Here is a 17,597-nt window from a genome sequence, read left to right on the forward strand (position 1 = left end):
ACCTTCTTTCTTTGGGTGACTTTTCTTCTTGAAATACATCCTTGAGAAAGTCCCTTAGTGATGGATTCTCAGTGGCAAATTCCTTTGGTTTCTATTCATCTGAAAATGTCTTTATTTTTTTTAAGATTTTATTTATTTGCTGGAGAGAGAGCGAAAACAAGCAGGGGAAGCAGCAGAAGGAGAGGGAGAAGCAGACTGCTTCCCTGCTGAGCAGGGAGCCTGATGCAGGGCTCGATCCCAGGACTCTGGGATCATAACCTGAGCCGAAGGCAGACGCTTAGCTGACTGAGCCACCCAGGCGCCCCATGAAAATGTCTTTATTCTTGAAAGACAGTTTCATAACTGTCTAATTCTGGTTAAGAGTTATTTTCTCCGCCTACTCCAAAAATAATATTGTACTGTTTCAGGGCCTTTACTCTTGCTGTAGAAAAGCCAGCTGCCACTCCAACTGTTGTTCCTTTGTTGGCAATCTGTCTTTTCTCTCTAGTTATTTTAAGAATCTTTTCGTCTTTGATTTTCTATAGAGTCACAATTCTTTGCTTTCCTTTTTGATTGCTTTGGAATTTGATGGGCTTCCAGAACCTCAGAATTTTTTTTTTTTTTAAGATTTTTATTTATTTGACAGAGAGAGCGAGAGAGCACAAGCAGGGGGAACAGTAGTGGGAAGGGAGAAACAGGCTCCCCGCCAAGCAGGGAGCCCGATGCGAGGCTCGATCCCAGGACCCTGGGATCATGACCTGAGCAGAAGGCAGACACTTTACCATCTGAGCCACCCAGGCGTCCCAGGACCTGAGAATTTTTGTCTCTCTACCACCCTTAGATCCTGGGTCAAGAGGCCTCTGTCCCAGATTCCACAGTTTAAAAGACTCCAGCTCTCCCCACAGGGTAAGAGGTCCGAAGGCTCAGGGATGTGTCCACCCAGAGCCTGACTACTATATTCTAGGCCCCTGGAATTGCCTACCTTATCAGCTCCAAGCCCATATTCAGGGCTTGTCTGGTTCTCTTCCCTATTCTACTCTGAAAGCAGAATGTACCAGCACTGTGGGCACAGGCCAGAGGTGTCCTCTAGTGGCATATTTGTGAGGAGTGTGAACAGAGGTTAGATATGCAGGTGGAAATATCTATGCACGTGTGCATAAGACCCCTCACAGTACAGAATAAAGCTGGGGGAAGAAGGGGAGAAGGCTGGGCTATATAGGCCAGGGTCTGGCTCAGTCCATGCTGCTACGTGCCTATGCAAAACTCTGTAGAGTTCAAGAACTATAAAGTTAGAGGCACCTGGGTAGCTCAGTTGGTTGGGTGACTAACTCCAGCTCAGGTCATGATCCTGGAGTCCCAGGATCGAGTCCTGCATTGGGCTCTCTGCTCGGTGGGGAGTCTGTTTCTCCCTCTGACCCTAACCCCTCTCATGCTCTCTCTCTCTCTCTCTCAAATAAATAAATAAATAAATAAAATCTTAAAAAAAAAAAGGAACTATAAAGTTAAACCTGGCTTTCTAGGTTATTATGAAGGCATATTTGTCAAGGTAAAAATATTTTATTTAACAGTTTGTTACACTGGTAACTTTTTGTACATATTTAAACATTTGGTTTGTGGGCCTCCTTTATACTGTTACACTAGCCCCCACAGATGACAGGGGGAGGCCTGATGCTAATCCATTATTAAAATTCTCACCCATTATCTCTTTCAATGCTGCTCTCTGCCATTCTGCATAGCATCTTCTTCTGGAACTCCAATTAAACACAAGTTGGAACTTCTCACTATATACTCTGTCTCGTAACCTCTCCTATTTCCCATCTCTTTGTCTCTCTACTACACCTTGTATTACTTCTTCAGATTTGTCTTCCATTTCACTAATTCTCTCTTCAGCTCTAGCTATTCTGGTATTCAACCCTTCCTTGAATGTTTTACTTCAATAATTATGCTTTTTATTTCTGGACATTATGTTTGGTTTTTAAAACAAATTTGCTTAGGTTTTTTTTTTTTTTTAATTCAGACCTTTCTCTGTCCTGTGTTAATATTTTTAAAATTTAAATTCATTTAATTAACATATAGTGTATTACTAGTTTCAGAGGCAGAGTTCAGTGATTCATCAGTTGTATATTAACACAGTGCTCATTACATCACATTCCCTCCTTAATGCCCATAACCCTGCTTAGTTGTTTTTAATGGTATCTTTTTCTTTACTCATATTTTCAATTCCTTCGTTTGCTCAAAGTATTATAAATGAGTTTATTTTATATTCTATATCCAATATTCCTAATATCTGAAATCTTCAGAAGTCAGGGTTTACTATTATTTCTACTGACTCTTGCTCATGATATCCTGTTTCTGCTTTGTGTGTGTGTGCATGTGTGCCTGTCTGTCTGTCTATCTCCTTTTTTGGTGTGTTCATATTGGTTAAAATGATCTATGGGAACTCCCTGAGTCCAGAGAAGACTTCAATTTTCTTTTGTCAAGTGCTCAGGGAGACTAAAAACATTTCCACTTTATTTTTTTTTTAATATTTTATTTATCTATTTGAAAGAGTGAGAGAGAGAGAGAGAGAGAGAGCAGGAGTGGGGAGAGAGGCAGAGGGAGACGGAGAAGCAGACTCCCGGCTAAGCAGGGAGGCTGATGTGGGGCTTGATCCCAGGACCCTGAGATCATGACCTGAGCTGAAGGCAGACGCCCAACCATCTGAGCCACCCAGGTGCCTCAACATTTCCACTTTATATCAAGATTTCCAACTTGCAGTTACTGGAGGTCAAACAAATAGTATAAAATCAGTTTCCAAACCCATGTGGGAGCTAGTCAGTAGCCACAAGTTCTCATGTCACTTGTTTTTTCTTTGCCTTCACCCAAAGCCACAGGTGAAACAATTTTCCTTACTGCTAGTCCCCAGTCCACCTTTTCCCTGAGAGTGTTGCCCCTCTGAAGTCTTGGCTTTACAAGAAATGGTCTTGGATTACTGGCCCCTTTCTCTATCATAAGAGGAGACTAAGGCTTGTCACAGGTATATTACTGCCCTCCCTCGCCCCCAACAAGGTTCTACGTCATTAGGATCTATACATTCAGGGTATCATCAATGGAAGGTTTTCTAAGGAGTGGATCATTTACATGGCCACACAATGTATAGGTTGCTTTTGTGTTGCCAGAAGACAACTAGCAACTATCCAATGAAGAAACCAGACCATACCTTGACTAGATAATCAAAATTAATATCACTAAATTTCAGACAGAAGGACACTGTGTGCACCCAGATGTGTTACCACGAGAAAGACATATTACTTCTATAGATTTCTAACCAGGAGTATGTAACAAATCTAGTAATAAGGAAACATCAAACAAACCAAAATTGAAAAACATTCTATAAAATAACTGGCCTATATTCTTTACAAATATCCAGGTTAAGCAAGACAGAAATACTGCAGAACTGTTCCAGATTACAGGAGATTAAAGACATAACAAATTAACGCAATCCATGACCCCGGACTGGATCCTAAACTTGTGGGGGGGGGTGGGATGCTACAAAGGTCATTACTCAGACAACCAAGAAAACTGGAATATGGACTACAGATTAAATAAGAATATTGTTGGGGGGCGCCTGGGTGGCTCAGTTGGTTAAGCGACTGCCTTCGGCTCAGGTCATGATCCTGGAGTCCCGGGATCGAGTCCCGCATCGGGCTCCCTGCTCAGCAGGGAGTCTGCTTCTCCCTCTGACCCTCTTCCCTCTCGTGCTCTCTCTCTCTCATTCTCTCTCTCTCAAATAAATAAATAAACTCTTTAAAAAAAAAAAGAAAGAATATTGTTGGGGCTCCTGGGTGGCTCAGTTGGTTAAGTGGCCGGCTCTTGATTTTGGCTCAGGTCATGATCTCAGGGTCCTGGGATCAAGCCCTGCTTTGGGCTCCATGCTCAGTGGGGAGCCTGTTTCAGGATTCTCTCTCTCTCTCCTTCTGCCCCTCCACCCATGTTCTCTCTTTCTCTCTAAAATAAATCAATAAATCTTAAAAAAAAAGAATATTGTTATTGAACTTAAATTTCCTAAAACTGATAATTATACTATAGCTAACTCAATAAGAGAATATCCTTGTTCTAAGTAAACACACTTGAAGCATTAAGGGATCCAGGGACAAATGTTACAACCTAATCTCAACTGACTCCGAAAAATGAATTTTATGTCCATACACAATTCAGAGAGAGAAAGAGAGAGAGAGGCAGCGACAAAGAGACAGAGGGAGGGAGGGAGAGAGGGAATGGGAGAGGGAGAGAGTGATAAAGCAAATATAATATGGCAAAATGTTAAAAATTGATAAAACTAAATAAAGGGCATGTGGGAATTCTCTTTACTATTCTTGTAAATTTTCTGTAAGTTTTGAAATTATTTAAAAATACAAAGTGAAAAAAAGGGGGTGGTCAAACTTGAGCCAACTGGAGACATGGTAAACAGAATAAATATATACATAGTACTTGCATTAACAAACTGTATTGATCTGTGAGGAACCTAAAACTCTATTTTACCTATATAATCCCGCTGAGGGACTGGCGAAGAAACAATACAGAGTTCTACTCCTGCTTAAGATAAAGAAAGCCATAGAGAACACCACTCCCATCCTAACAAGAAAAAAACTAGAGAATCTATAAAATCATAACTTTACTTGAGCTAATCAGAAAGATGAGGTCACAAGGTAACCACGTGAACTGAATTCTAAAGAGTGACAAGTCCCTCGAAGGAGAGACAGACATGCAAACTGTGTGACCTTTCACAAAACACAAGAGGAAAGGGTAGCTGCCATAAAATTAGGTAAGAGGAGAATAACCTCAATTATACTGAATTCTTAGAAAGCCAAGTGTGGCCGTGTATAATATATCAAATCCCTGGGAGTTCCAAACACAAGGGCTGTCCGAACTCATTTGCAAGCTCTTTTCCATGGGGGCCTCTACCAACTGCTCTTGAGAAAGCCTGGGAGCAGAGCAGGAGATTGGAGAAAGCTCCCCTCGATACTGGACTGGGACAAAATCTTGCCCACTTCTTAGACCCTTCTCTCATACAATGTAACAGCCTTAATCCACAGGGGGAAGGCAAGAAACCCTCCCAGCCCTTGGGATCTATGCAAAGGTCTAACTGCTTCTGGAGATGGGTGAGGCAAAGTCATCATCGGCTGGATCCTGCACTGACACAAAGCAGAAGTCTGTTACCACTGGGGAGGAGGGCACAAGGAAAATTCTATCCCACCCAAGATCCTCTCCCTGGCCACCCAGACACTCATATAAAAGGTAAAATTTGGGTACCACAGAGGAAAGAAGTGCTGGAGTGCTTAGAAAGCCCCACCTCCAGGGTCACCTGGGTGGCTCCATCAGTTAAACATCTGCCTTTAGCTCAGGTCATGATCTCACGGTCCTGGGATCGAGCCCCACATTGAGCCCCACATCGGGCTCCCTCCTCAGCGGGGAGTCAGCTTGTCCTTCTCCCTCTGCTTGCCACAGAGGGGTGATCACAGGGAGTGATCCAGAGACAGGTCTATGGAAGCAGCCCACCATGTGGTTGAGAACCTCACTGGAGGGTGTGAATGGGTTGGAACTGACCTACAGTACAGCCTGCTGGGTGGTCTGTGACAGCTGCTAAGTGTTACTGGGCATCCTGCACACTGGTCCCCTGAAAACCACACCCCACTGAAAATCAGCACTCAGGAAATAGGAAAAGAAGCCCTTCCTCCCACCTTGCAGTGTCCCTTCAACATCCTCTGTTGGCAAAGACTAACATTGAGCTAGCTAGCAAAGGAGAAACGTTTAGAGTCCAGATCCCATGTCTCAAAGCAGGGCAAAGAATGGATTTGGACATGAGAGGCAATAAACTGGTAATGGGCACAGATAATGAGGGAAAGGGAGGACAGAACAGTAGTTAGACTGAGAGGGAAATGGGCTTTTGCCTCACTTTCTAATTGGAACTCTGGGACAAGATCAGCCCGCACCCTCCCACCGATGCCAATATGGATGGCCACAGACTAAAAATGGTGGCACAGTGTGGTAGGCTAAGGCAGAGAAAGAATCTGAACCTCCTCAGTTTCTGTGTGGTAAGAAAGGAACTCAAGTTCTTTTCCACCTTACGGGAAGAAACCAAGTCAAGAGCCATGACATCTGCCATAGAGCGAATATACTGAAGGGCAGACAAGGACAGCCCCGGACCTGATGGGAGACTGAAGAATAAAACACAAGGTCACCGATCATACTTCACTGAACGTCTGCACAATGGTCCCAGGGACGAGACCCAACCAGATCAATAAAGCATGGCCAAGGAGCCCTCCCTCACTACCACAGATCTCTTCATCCCCCAAGGCACCCAGATGTCATGTTTTAATGGGGATGAACAGGGGAGGATAGGAAATGTGAAAGACTAAGAATTTACCCAAAAGATAATGTTTAAACCAAAATAATGTAAGACTTTGTTAGTTGGCTAATTAAAATGCTTTCCTTTACTTCTCCCCACTACAGGATGGCAATTTATGAGGAAGACAGACTGGTGATTTTTTTTTTTTAAGGCTATCTCTGCATAGCTGGGTAGTAGTATATAAATCTATGAACCTGCTATGCTACCACATGTCTTCAAAAATGGAAAAGAACAAAAAGAACACACAAACTTGTATATGCATAGAATATTATACTTCTTCAAATCTAACCATTAAACCATGGCATTCTAGTGATTATAAGATCCATCCTGATTTTATTTATTTTTTTATAAAGATTTTTATTTATTTACTGAGAGAGAGAGAGAATGGTAGAGAGAGAGCATGAGAGGGAAGAAGGTCAGAGGGAGAGGCAGACTCCCTGCTGAGCAGGGAGCCCGATGCGGGACTTGATCCCGGGACTCCAGGATCATGACCTGAGCCGAAGGCAGTCGCTCAACCAACTGAGCCACCCAGGCACCCAGATCCATCCTGATTTTAGAGATGTTTTTAAAAATGTGAAATAATGTAAATTTTAGAATTAAAGCAGCTCTGAAAAAATACAGAAGAAACTGGCAATGTAAGACCTTTAACTGAATGCCTTCTTTTGTTGCTTTAATTTTCTACTGTTCATATGTGAACTTAAAAACATACATGTTCAAACATCGATAACGTTCATCTTAAATTCTCTCCTTACAAGACAACCTTGTCATTCTCAATTTTAGGGAAGAACTTAAATTTCTACCTAGCCACATTCTAATTCCAACAAATATTTCCAATTCACAGCCACTGAAATTCAGATGTAACCTACTACTCTACCCCTTTGCCTTTCAGGGTGTATATTTTTGGTCCTCCCTCCCCATTTTCTTACCAGAGCACACTGTGTGAACTGGTAAAGGAAGGGACACAATCTCTAAAGCAGGTGTGATGACTGCCAGGCTCATTGTTCCACACAGGGTGCAATAACTACCACCTACATCAGCTCTTGGGAGTTCACACAGAGGAGGCCAGAAAGAGGCCCAATTTCATATTCCACATGAGAGTGCCTCATGGGTGGCAATTTTCAACTTCACAGGAGTCTTTACTTCCATCAGGCATTCCTTTCTTTTTTTTTTTTTTAATTTATTTATTTGAGAGAGAGAGAGAGAAAAGGTGCAAGCTAGCATAAGCCGGGGGAAGGGGAGGGCAGAGGGAGAGGGAGAAGCAGGCTCCACGCTGAGCAGGGAGCCCGATGTGGGGCTCGACCCCAGGACCCCAAGATCACAATCTGAGCCGAAGGCACTTAACCAGGTACCTATCCATCAGGCATTCTTTAGGCTATCTGGTTCATCCGAAATTCTTTGAGTGGTTCACATTTAAAATGTTATTGAGGGGGTGCCTGAGTCAGTTAGGCAGGCAACTCTTGGTTTCAGCTCAGGTCATGATCTCGGGATCTTGAGATCAAGCCCCGCATCAGCTCCACACTGGGCATGGAGCCTGCTTAAGATTCTCTCTCTCCCTACCCCCCACCCCTGCTCATGCTTGCGTGCGCTTGCTCTCTCCCTCTCTCTCAAATAAATAATCTTTAAAAAACATTTAAAAAATGTTACAGAGATGTGGGGAATATTGTTTTATTTTTTATTTTTTGGAGAGAGAGAGAGAGAGTGGGCATGAGTGGGGGGAGGAGCAGAGGGAGGGAGAGATAGAGAATCTCAAGCAGACTCCCTGCCCAGCAAAGAGCGCCACGCGGGGCTCCATCTCATGACCCCGAGATCATGACCTGAGCTGAAATCAAGAATCAGAGGTTCAACCAACTGAGCCACCCTGGCACTCAAGATGTAGGGAATTTTGAATATAGAGTACATGATTGAATAATGTTTTTGGATTAATGCTGATTTTCTTTGTGTGGCAATGGTGCTGTGGTGTTGTAAGAGAATGTCCTTGTTCGTGGCTATCATGAGACTACAGCCAGTTTCTAGGTGGTTTGGTTAAAAAAAAAAAAAAGTGTTCGTATGTAAAGAGAAATGTGGAGAGGGTGCAGCAAGTGTTAAGAGTTGATGAACCTATATGAGGAAATCACTGCTGGTTCTCTGCACTGTTCTTTCAACTTTGTATATGTTTGAAAATTCTCGTAATAAAAAAAATAAGAAAATAAAATCATAACAAATGCTCTTGACAAGTACAATCTCTCCTTCTCCACGTCCTCAGGGAAGGAAATTCCATAACCTCCCATGCAGCCAGTGCAGCTGTAGCTTCTCAGCAAGGCTGCTTCACCACCAAACGCGCGGCAGCAGTACCACCGAGGGCTGTGTGCAGGCCCTGCGCGGAGGCCATCATGCACTTCTTCTCATCCTCTCAGTGACCCTGGGAGACCAGAGTGTGTTACCACCACTCGTATCTCACAGGAGTCAGAGCCAAAGCTTTAGACGGTAACCCAGCCGAGTTAGGGGAGATCCAGAATTTAAACCTGGGTAGACAAACTCTGGAGCCCACATTCGTTATCAACTACCAATCTCTCCAAACTTGGGTCAGGACTCACTCCTGCTCATAAAAACTGTTAGTATGTCACAGCCTGCATTTTTTTAAACAAATAAAACAGAAAATATCACTATGATCCATAATAAGGATATTTATTCATTCACAGACTTTCTTCATACACACACACACACACACACACACACTTGTAGCAGAGTACGTATTCCTCATGCAGGTCACATGTTTGGAAGCCACTGCGTTATTCTATATTGCTTCCTCCTCCTCTTTCATTTCCTGCCCAGAAGCCTTGCTGTTCAGGAGACTAGAGAGAAAAAGCAATACAGATTTAGATGGTTAAGGAAAACATTCCATTGGGAATTCTCTAATCTCAAAATAAGCCAAAATAATCTACTTTTAGCACACCCTAACAGATAATAGTGCAACTGGCAACTCTGCTAATATAAAAGACATTTTCAAGTAGGAATCTGGATAATCCTCTTGATGTTTGTTATAGTAAGATGTTATCTACAATTTTATTAAAATGTATCAATTTAAAATTCAGGCTGAAATAGTACATGTAAATATGGTCAATGGTTAAAACTAAAAGATTGTTCTCTGGTGATTCTTCTCCACTAAAAATTCCAATGCATGTCAACATGACTGAAGGTAAAGCATGACCAGGAAAGGAGCAAGATGGCGGAGGAGCAGGAGACCTGGATTTCGTCTGGTCTCAGGAATTCAGCTGAATAGGGATCAAACCATTCTGAACACCTACGAACTCAACAGGAGATCGAACAGGAGAGTAGCAACAACTCTCTGAACAGAAAAGCGACCACTTTCTGGAAGGTAGGACGTGTGGAGAAGTGAATCTGAGGCGATATTCGAGAGGATAGACGGCGGGGGAGGGGACCTCCGTCGGCCGCTTCTGGCAAGTGCTAGAGCCGCGGAGCACAAAATCGGAACTTTTAGAAGTCGGCTCCGCGGAGGGACGTCGCTCCAGTGGCTAAGCGGGGGGTGGAACCCTCGCGGGACAGTGTGGTCCCAGGACCCTCGGGGTCACAGAAAGACCGGGGGTGCCTGAGTGCGGCAGAGCTCCCAGGGATCGGAGCGGGGAAGCCGGCTGCAGAGACGGAGCCGAGGCGCGGGCTCTCAGCTCGGGGTGGCCATAAACTGTGATCCGCGGCCCAGTCGGGCCACGGCTCCTCCAGCAGGGACCCAACAAGCGGCAGAGCCGGGGAGACTCCCCTTCCTCCCCCGAGGAGGAGCGGCGCGGGAGTGCACCGCAGGGACCTGCTGGGTTTAGAGACTCCACACGGGGGTCAGGTGCCAGAGATAGAAACGCTCAGTCATAGGCCGGGTGAGCACGGAGTGCGGCCGGAGACCGGGGACACGGGAGTGACTGACTGCTTTTCTCTGGGGGCGCACTGAGGAGCGGAGCCCCGAGTTCTTGCCTCCTCTGGGGTGGAGATTGGGAGGCCACCATTTTCACTGTCCTCCTCCAAAGCTGTACGGAAAGCTTGCAGGGAACAAAAGCTCCCGAGAGCAAACCCGAGCAGCTTGCTTAGCTGGGACCGACAAGGGCGGGGCAATTCCGCCTCCGGCAAAGACATTTGGGAACCACGGCAACAGGCCCCTCCCCCAGAAGATCAGCACGAACAGCCAGCAAGCCAAGACCAAGTTTACCCATCAAGGAGAACGGGAGAACTCCAGCGCTAGGGGAATACTGCACATAGAATTCATGGCTTTTCTTACCATGATTCATTAGTTTTTCAAAGTTAATTTTTTTAACTGTTTTTTTTAATTTCTCTTTTTCCCTTTTTCAACCAACATCTTATCAATCCCTTTTTTTTAAAAAAAACATGATTTTTCATTTTTAGAGTCATATTTTATCCCTTCATAGTAGTTACCCTTACTTTTGGCATATATATATAAGTTGTTCTCTCTTTAAAATTTTGAGGTACAGTTTCTTCTAACAGATCAAAATATACCCTAAATCACTAGTGTATGGCTTTGTTCTAGTCTCCTGCCTGATCACATTCTCTCCTTTTTTTTTTTAAATCTTCTTTCTTTTTTCAAACTTCTTATCGTATCAATTCCTTTTATAAAATCTTTTATAATTTTCATCTTTACAGTCATCTTCCATCCCTTCATTGTATCAACCCTTATTGTGTACATATATAAGTCTTTCTTCCTTTAAAATTTTAGGAGGCACTTTTTTCTAACAGACCAAAATACGCCCAAAATCTAGTCTGTGGCACTGATCTATGCACTAGCCTGATCACATTTGATCATATTCGGGTTTTTTTGTATTGTTCTGTTTTTGTTTTTAATCTTTTTCTTTTTGTTTTTTTTTTTCTTTCTTTCTTTCCTCTTTCTTTCCCTTTCTTTTCCCCTGGTTTCAGGTCTTTTCTGATTTGTATAGAGTATATTTGCTGGGGACGTTCTTAACCTGTTGGCATTTTGTTCTCTCATTCATCTATTCTCCTCTGGACAAAATGACAAGACGAAAAAAATCACCTCAGCAAAAAGAACAAGAGATAGTACCGTCAGCCAGGGACCTACTCAATACGGACATTAGTACGATGTCGGACCTAGAGTTCAGAATCATGACTTTAAAGATACTAGCTGGGCTTGAAAAAAGCGTGGAAGTTATTAGAGAAACCCTTTCTGGAGAAATAAAAGAACTAAAATCTAACCAAGTCGAACTCAAAAAGGCTATTAATGAGGTGCAATCAAAAATGGGGGCACGAACTGCTAGGATGAATGAGGCAGAAGAGAGAATCAGCGATATAGGAGATCAAATGATGGAAAATAAAGAGGCTGAGAAAAAGAGAGAGAAACAACTACAGGATCACGAGGGCAGAATTGGAGAGAGAAGCGATACGATAAGACGAAACAACATTAGAATAATTGGGATCCCAGAAGAAGAAGAGAGAGCGAGAGGGGCAGAAGGTATATTGGAGCAAATAATAGCAGAGAACTTCCCTAATGTGAGGAAGGAAACAGGCATCAAAATCCAGGAGGCACAGAGACCCCCTCTCAAAATCAATAAAAATAGGTCAACACCCCGACATCTAAAACTTACGAGTCTCAGAGACAAAGAGAAAATCCTGAAAGCAGCTCGGGAGAAGAGATATGTAACCTACAATGGTAGAAACATCAGACTGGCAACAGACCTAGCCACAGAGACCTGGCAGGCCAGAAGGGACTGGCATGATATCTTCAGAGCACTAAACGAGAAAAATATGCAGCCAAGAATACTATATCCAGCTAGGCTGTCATTGAAAATTGAAGGAGAGATAAAAAGCTTCCAGGACAAACAAAAAACTAAAGGAATTTGCAAACATGAAACCAGCCCTCCAAGAAATATTGAAAGGGGTCCTCTAAGCAAAGAGAGAGACTAAAAGCAGCACAGATCAGAAAGGAACAGAGACAATATACAGTAACAATCACCTTACAGGCAATACAATGGCACTGAATTCATACCTTTCAATAGTTACCCTGAATGTAAATGGGCTAAATGCCCCAATCAAAAGACATGGCTATCAGATTGGATTAAAAAACAAAACCCATCAATATGCTGTCTGCAAGAGACTCATTTTAGACCCAAAGACACCCCCAGATTGAAAGTGAGGGGGTGGAAAACCATTTACCATGCTAATGGACACCAAAAGAAAGCTGGGGTGGCAATCCTTATATCAGACAAATTAGATTTTAAACCAAAGTTGTAATAAGAGATGAGGAAGGACACTATATCCTACTTAAAGGGTCTATCCAACAAGAAGATCTAACAATTGTAAATATCTATGCCCCAAACATGGGAGCAGCCAAGTATATAAGGCAATTAATAACAAAAGCGAAGAAACACATTGACAGCAATACAATAATAGTGGGGGACTTTAACACCCCCCTGACTGAAATGGACAGATCATCTAAGCAAAAGATCAACAAGGAAATAAAGACTTTAAATGACACACTGGACCAAATGGACTTCACAGACATATTCAGAACATTCCATCCCAAAGCAACGGAATACACATTCTTCTCTAGTGCCCATGGAACATTCTCCAGAATTGATCACATCCTAGGTTACAAATCAGGTCTCAACCGGTACCAAAAGATTGGGATTATTCCCTGCATATTTTCAGACCACAATGCCTTGAAACTAGAACTCAGTCACAAGAGGAAAATTGGAAAGAACTCAAATGCATGGAGGCTAAAGAGCATCCTACTAAAGAATGAATGGGTCAACCAGGAAATTAAGGAAGAATTAAAAAAATTCATGGAAACAAATGAAAATGAAAACACAACAGTTCAAAATCTTTGGGATACAGCAAAGGCAGTCCTGAGAGGAAAGTATATAGCAATACAAGCCTTTCTCAAGAAACAAGAAAGGTCTCAAATACACAACCTAACCCTACACCTAAAGGAGCTGGAGAAAGAACAGCAAAGAAAGCCTAAACCCAGCAGGAGAAGAGAAATAATAAAGATCAGAGCAGAAATCAATGAACTAGAAACGAAAAGAACAGTAGAACAGATCAACAAAACTAGGAGCTGGTTCTTTGAAAGAATTAACAAGATTGTTAAACCCCTGGCCAGACTTATCAAAAAGAAAAGAGAAATGACCCAAATCAACAAAATCATGAATGAAAGAGGAGAGATCACAACCAACACCAAAGAAATACAAACAATTATAAGAACATATTATGAGCAACTCTATGCCAGCAAATTAGATAACCTGGAAGAAATGGGTGCATTCCTAGAGATGTATCAACTACCAAAACTGAACCAGGAAGAAATAGAAAACCTGAACAGACCTATCACCACTAAGGAAATTGAAGCAGTCATCAAAAATCTCCCAACAAACAAAAGCCCAGGGCCAGATGGCTTCCCAGGGGAATTCTATCAGACATTTAAAGAAGAATTAATACCTATTCTCCTGAAACTGTTCCAAAAAATAGAAATAGAAGGAAAACTTCCAAACTCATTTTATGAGGCCACCATTACCTTGATCCCAAAACCAGACAAAGACCCCATCAAAAAGGAGAACTACAGACCCATATCCTTGATGAACATGGATGCAAAAATTCTCACCAAAATACTAGCCAATAGGATCCAACAGTACATTAAAAGGATTATTCACCATGACCAAGTGGGATTTATCCCTGGGCTGCAAGGCTGGTTCAACATCCGCAAATCAATCAACGTGATACAATACATTAACAAAAGAAAGAACAAGAATCATATGATCCTCTCAATAGATGCAGAAAAAGCATTTGACAAAGTACAGCATCCTTTCTTGATCAAAACTCTTCAGAGTATAGGGGTAGAGGGTACATACCTCAATATCATAAAAGCCATCTATGAAAAACCTACAGTGAATATCACTCTCAATGGGGAAAAGCTGAGAGCTTTCCCCCTAAGGTCAGGAACGCGGCAGGGATGTCCACTCTCACCACTGCTATTCAACATAGTATTAGAAGTCCTAGCCACAGCAATCAGACAACAAAAAGAAATCAAAGGCATCCAAATCGGCAAAGAGGAAGTCAAACTCTCACTCTTTGCAGATGATATGATACTGTATGTGGAAAACCCAAAAGACTCCACCCCAAAACTGCTAGAACTCATACAGAAATTCAGTAAAGTAGCAGGATATAAAATCAATACACAGAAATCAGTGGCATTCCTATACACCAACAACAAGACAGAAGACACACAAATCAAGGAGTCGATCCCATTTACAATTGCACCCAAAACCATAAGATACCTAGGAATAAATTTAACCAAAGAGGCAAAGGATCTGTACTCAGAAAACTATAAAATACTCATGAAAGAAATTGAAGAAGACACAAAGAAATGGAAAAACATTCCATGCTCATGGATTGGAAGAACAAACATTGTGAAGATGTCAATGCTACCTAGAGCAATCTACACATTCAATGCAATCCCCATCAAAATACCATCCATTTTTTTCAAAGAAATGGAACAAATAATCCTAAAATTTGTATGGAACCAGAAGAGACCCCGAATAGCCAGAGGAATATTGAAAAAGAAAAGCAAAGCTGGCGGCATCACAATTCCAGACTTCCAGCTCTATTACAAAGCTGTCATCATCAAGACAGTACGGTACTGGCACAAAAACAGACACATAGATCAATGGAACAGAATCGAGAGCCCAGAAATGGACCCTCAACTCTATGGTCAACTCATCTTTGACAAAGCAGGAAAGAATGTCCAATGGAAAAAAGACAGTCTCTTCAACAAATGGTGTTGGGAAAATTGGACAGCCACATGCAGAAAAATGAAACTGGACCATTTCCTTATACCACACACAAAAATAGACTCCAAATGGTTGAAAGACCTAAACGTGAGACAGGAGTCCACCAAAATCCTAAAGGAGAACACAGGCAGCAACCTCTTCGACCTCAGCCACAGCAACTTCTTCCTAGAAACATCGCCAAAAGCAAGGGAAGCAAGGGCAAAAATGAACTATTGGGATTTCATCAAGATAAAAAGCTTTTGCACAGCAAAAGAAACAGTCCACAAAACCAAAAGACAACCGACAGAATGGGAGAAAATATTTGCAAATGACATATCAGATAAAGGGCTAGTATCCAAAATCTACAAAGAACTTATCAAACTCAATACCCAAAGAACAAATAATCCAATCAAGAAATGGGCAGAAGACATGAACAGACATTTTTCCAAAGAAGACATCCAAATGGCCAACAGACACATGAAAAAGTGCTCAACATCGCTCGGCATCAGGGAAATCCAAATCAAAACCTCCATGAGATACCACCTCACACCCGTCAGAATGGCTAAAATTAACAAGTCGGGAAACGACAGATGCTGGCGGGGATGTGGAGAAAGGGGAACCCTCCTACACTGTTGGTGGGAATGCAAGCTGGTGCAGCCACTCTGGAAAACAGTATGGAGGTTCCTCAAACAGTTGAAAATAGAGCTACCATACGATCCAGCAATTGCACTACTGGGTATTTACCACAAAGATACAAATGTAGGGATCCGAAGGGGTACGTGCACCCCAATGTTTATAGCAGCAATGTCCACAATAGCCAAACTGTGGAAAGAGCCAAGATGTCCATCGACAGATGAATGGATAAAGAAGAGGTGGTATATATACACAATGGAAATATTATGCAGCCATCAAAAGGAATGAGATCTTGCCATTTGCAACGACGTGAATGGAACTGGAGGGTGTTATGCTGAGTGAAATAAGTCAATCAGAGAAAGACGTATCATATGACCTCACTGATATGAGGAATTCTTAATCTCAGGAAACAAACTGAGTGTTGCTGAGTGGTGGGGGGTGGGAGGAATGGGGTGGCTGGGTGATAGACATTGGGGAGGGTATGTGCTATGGTGAGTGCTGTGAATTGTGCAAGACTGTTGAATCACAGATCTGTACTTCTGAAACAAATAATGCAAGATATGTTAGGAAAAAAGAAAAAGAAGAAGATAGCAGGAGGGAAAGAATGAAGGGGAGTAAGTCGGAGGGGGAGACAAACCATGAGAGACGATGGACTCTGAAAAACAAACTGAGGGTTCTAGAGGGGAGGGGGGTGGGGGGATGGGTTAGCCTGGTGATGGGTATTAAGGAGGGCACGTTCTGCGTGGAGCACTGGGTGTTATGCACAAACAACGAATCATGGAACACTACATCAAGAACTAATGATGTAATGTATGGTGATTAACATAACAATAAAAAAATTTAAAAAAAGAATGACCAGGAAAACTCCACTGACATTCCCCAAGAAATCCAAAAGCAGCTGGGAGAGGATGGGGTGTATGGACGGCAAGTGAATGGTACAGAATTATTGCAACGGAGTCCCCCCAAACCGAGCACCTAACTGCATGGTCCTACTTTTAAAGGTCAAATGGGAAAAGTAAAAGAAAACAATCATTTTACATGTCTTTAAGGTCCACCATTAAAGGAGGGTTTTCTGTGAATTAATCTTACCATTACCAAATGAAGTCATAGGAAGAAAGTACTCTGTCTTTAAATCCAGAGCTATTTTTCATTCCAAGTTTCTGTTTGAGGCCATTACTGCTCCCTTGGGACTGCATTGACTCACTGCATCTCAGGATGACGCAAGCGAGCTTCTCTGCACAACTTCAAAACAGACTGTGACTATACCCAGGCAAAGGCTGCCTTTGGAGCCATCAAGATGGATCAGGCGCCTATTCACAGAACTGCCAAGACCAGGCAGGTGATGGGCGTGTTCTTCTCCTCATCTTCAATTTCATCATGGTCTGATCACTTTTTTCAACTGGCAAAACAGCTTGACCATTTATTTCCAAATCTTTTCTTTACTTATCCATCCAATCTGGGACCTCATCTCTACCTTCCCTGCCCATGCCGTGTCCAGTCTACTTTCTTGGACTTACTTGGTCATGTGCTAAGAAAAGAATGGAAACAAGAAGTCTAGCTCAGCTTTCTCCAGTCCAGCACTGCACACATCTGGAGTTGCCTCCTCTAATCTTTTTATCTACAAAAAAGAAAACTCATGGGGAGAGGGAAGCAACTTCAATTATCCACTCTCCTACCCATTTTTAGACATAGTGAGAGCTGACCATAACTCAATATTTCTTCCAGTCCTAATAGAGACAATACTGAATGGCTCACCTGGGCTCCTAAATCAGTCCCCATGTGTACCCACCAAAGATGGTGAGCGTAAGTGGATACCTGACAGGAGTGGC

At 42.6% G+C, this 17,597-nt stretch overlaps 1 protein-coding gene and 1 long non-coding RNA gene across 2 annotated transcripts in view; one reads left to right on the top strand and one right to left on the bottom strand.

The window, feature by feature from the left end:
• Positions 1 to 6,773, top strand: part of LOC141374943 (uncharacterized) — a 40,469-nt gene extending 33,696 nt beyond the window's left edge. The window contains exon 4 of the long non-coding RNA XR_012382158.1: positions 6,472 to 6,773. This is a non-coding gene — a long non-coding RNA (uncharacterized lncRNA). The remainder of the gene's footprint in view (positions 1 to 6,471) is intronic.
• Positions 1 to 17,597, bottom strand: part of ABL1 (ABL proto-oncogene 1, non-receptor tyrosine kinase) — a 142,671-nt gene that overhangs the window by 79,900 nt on the left and 45,174 nt on the right. The gene's annotated exons all lie outside the window — the stretch shown is intronic.

This window comes from Callorhinus ursinus, unplaced genomic scaffold (genome assembly GCF_003265705.2).
Source record: "Callorhinus ursinus isolate GAN/ISIS: 27379988/994484 unplaced genomic scaffold, GSC_fseal_2.0 scaffold24, whole genome shotgun sequence".
Taxonomy (NCBI): Eukaryota; Metazoa; Chordata; class Mammalia; order Carnivora; family Otariidae; genus Callorhinus; species Callorhinus ursinus.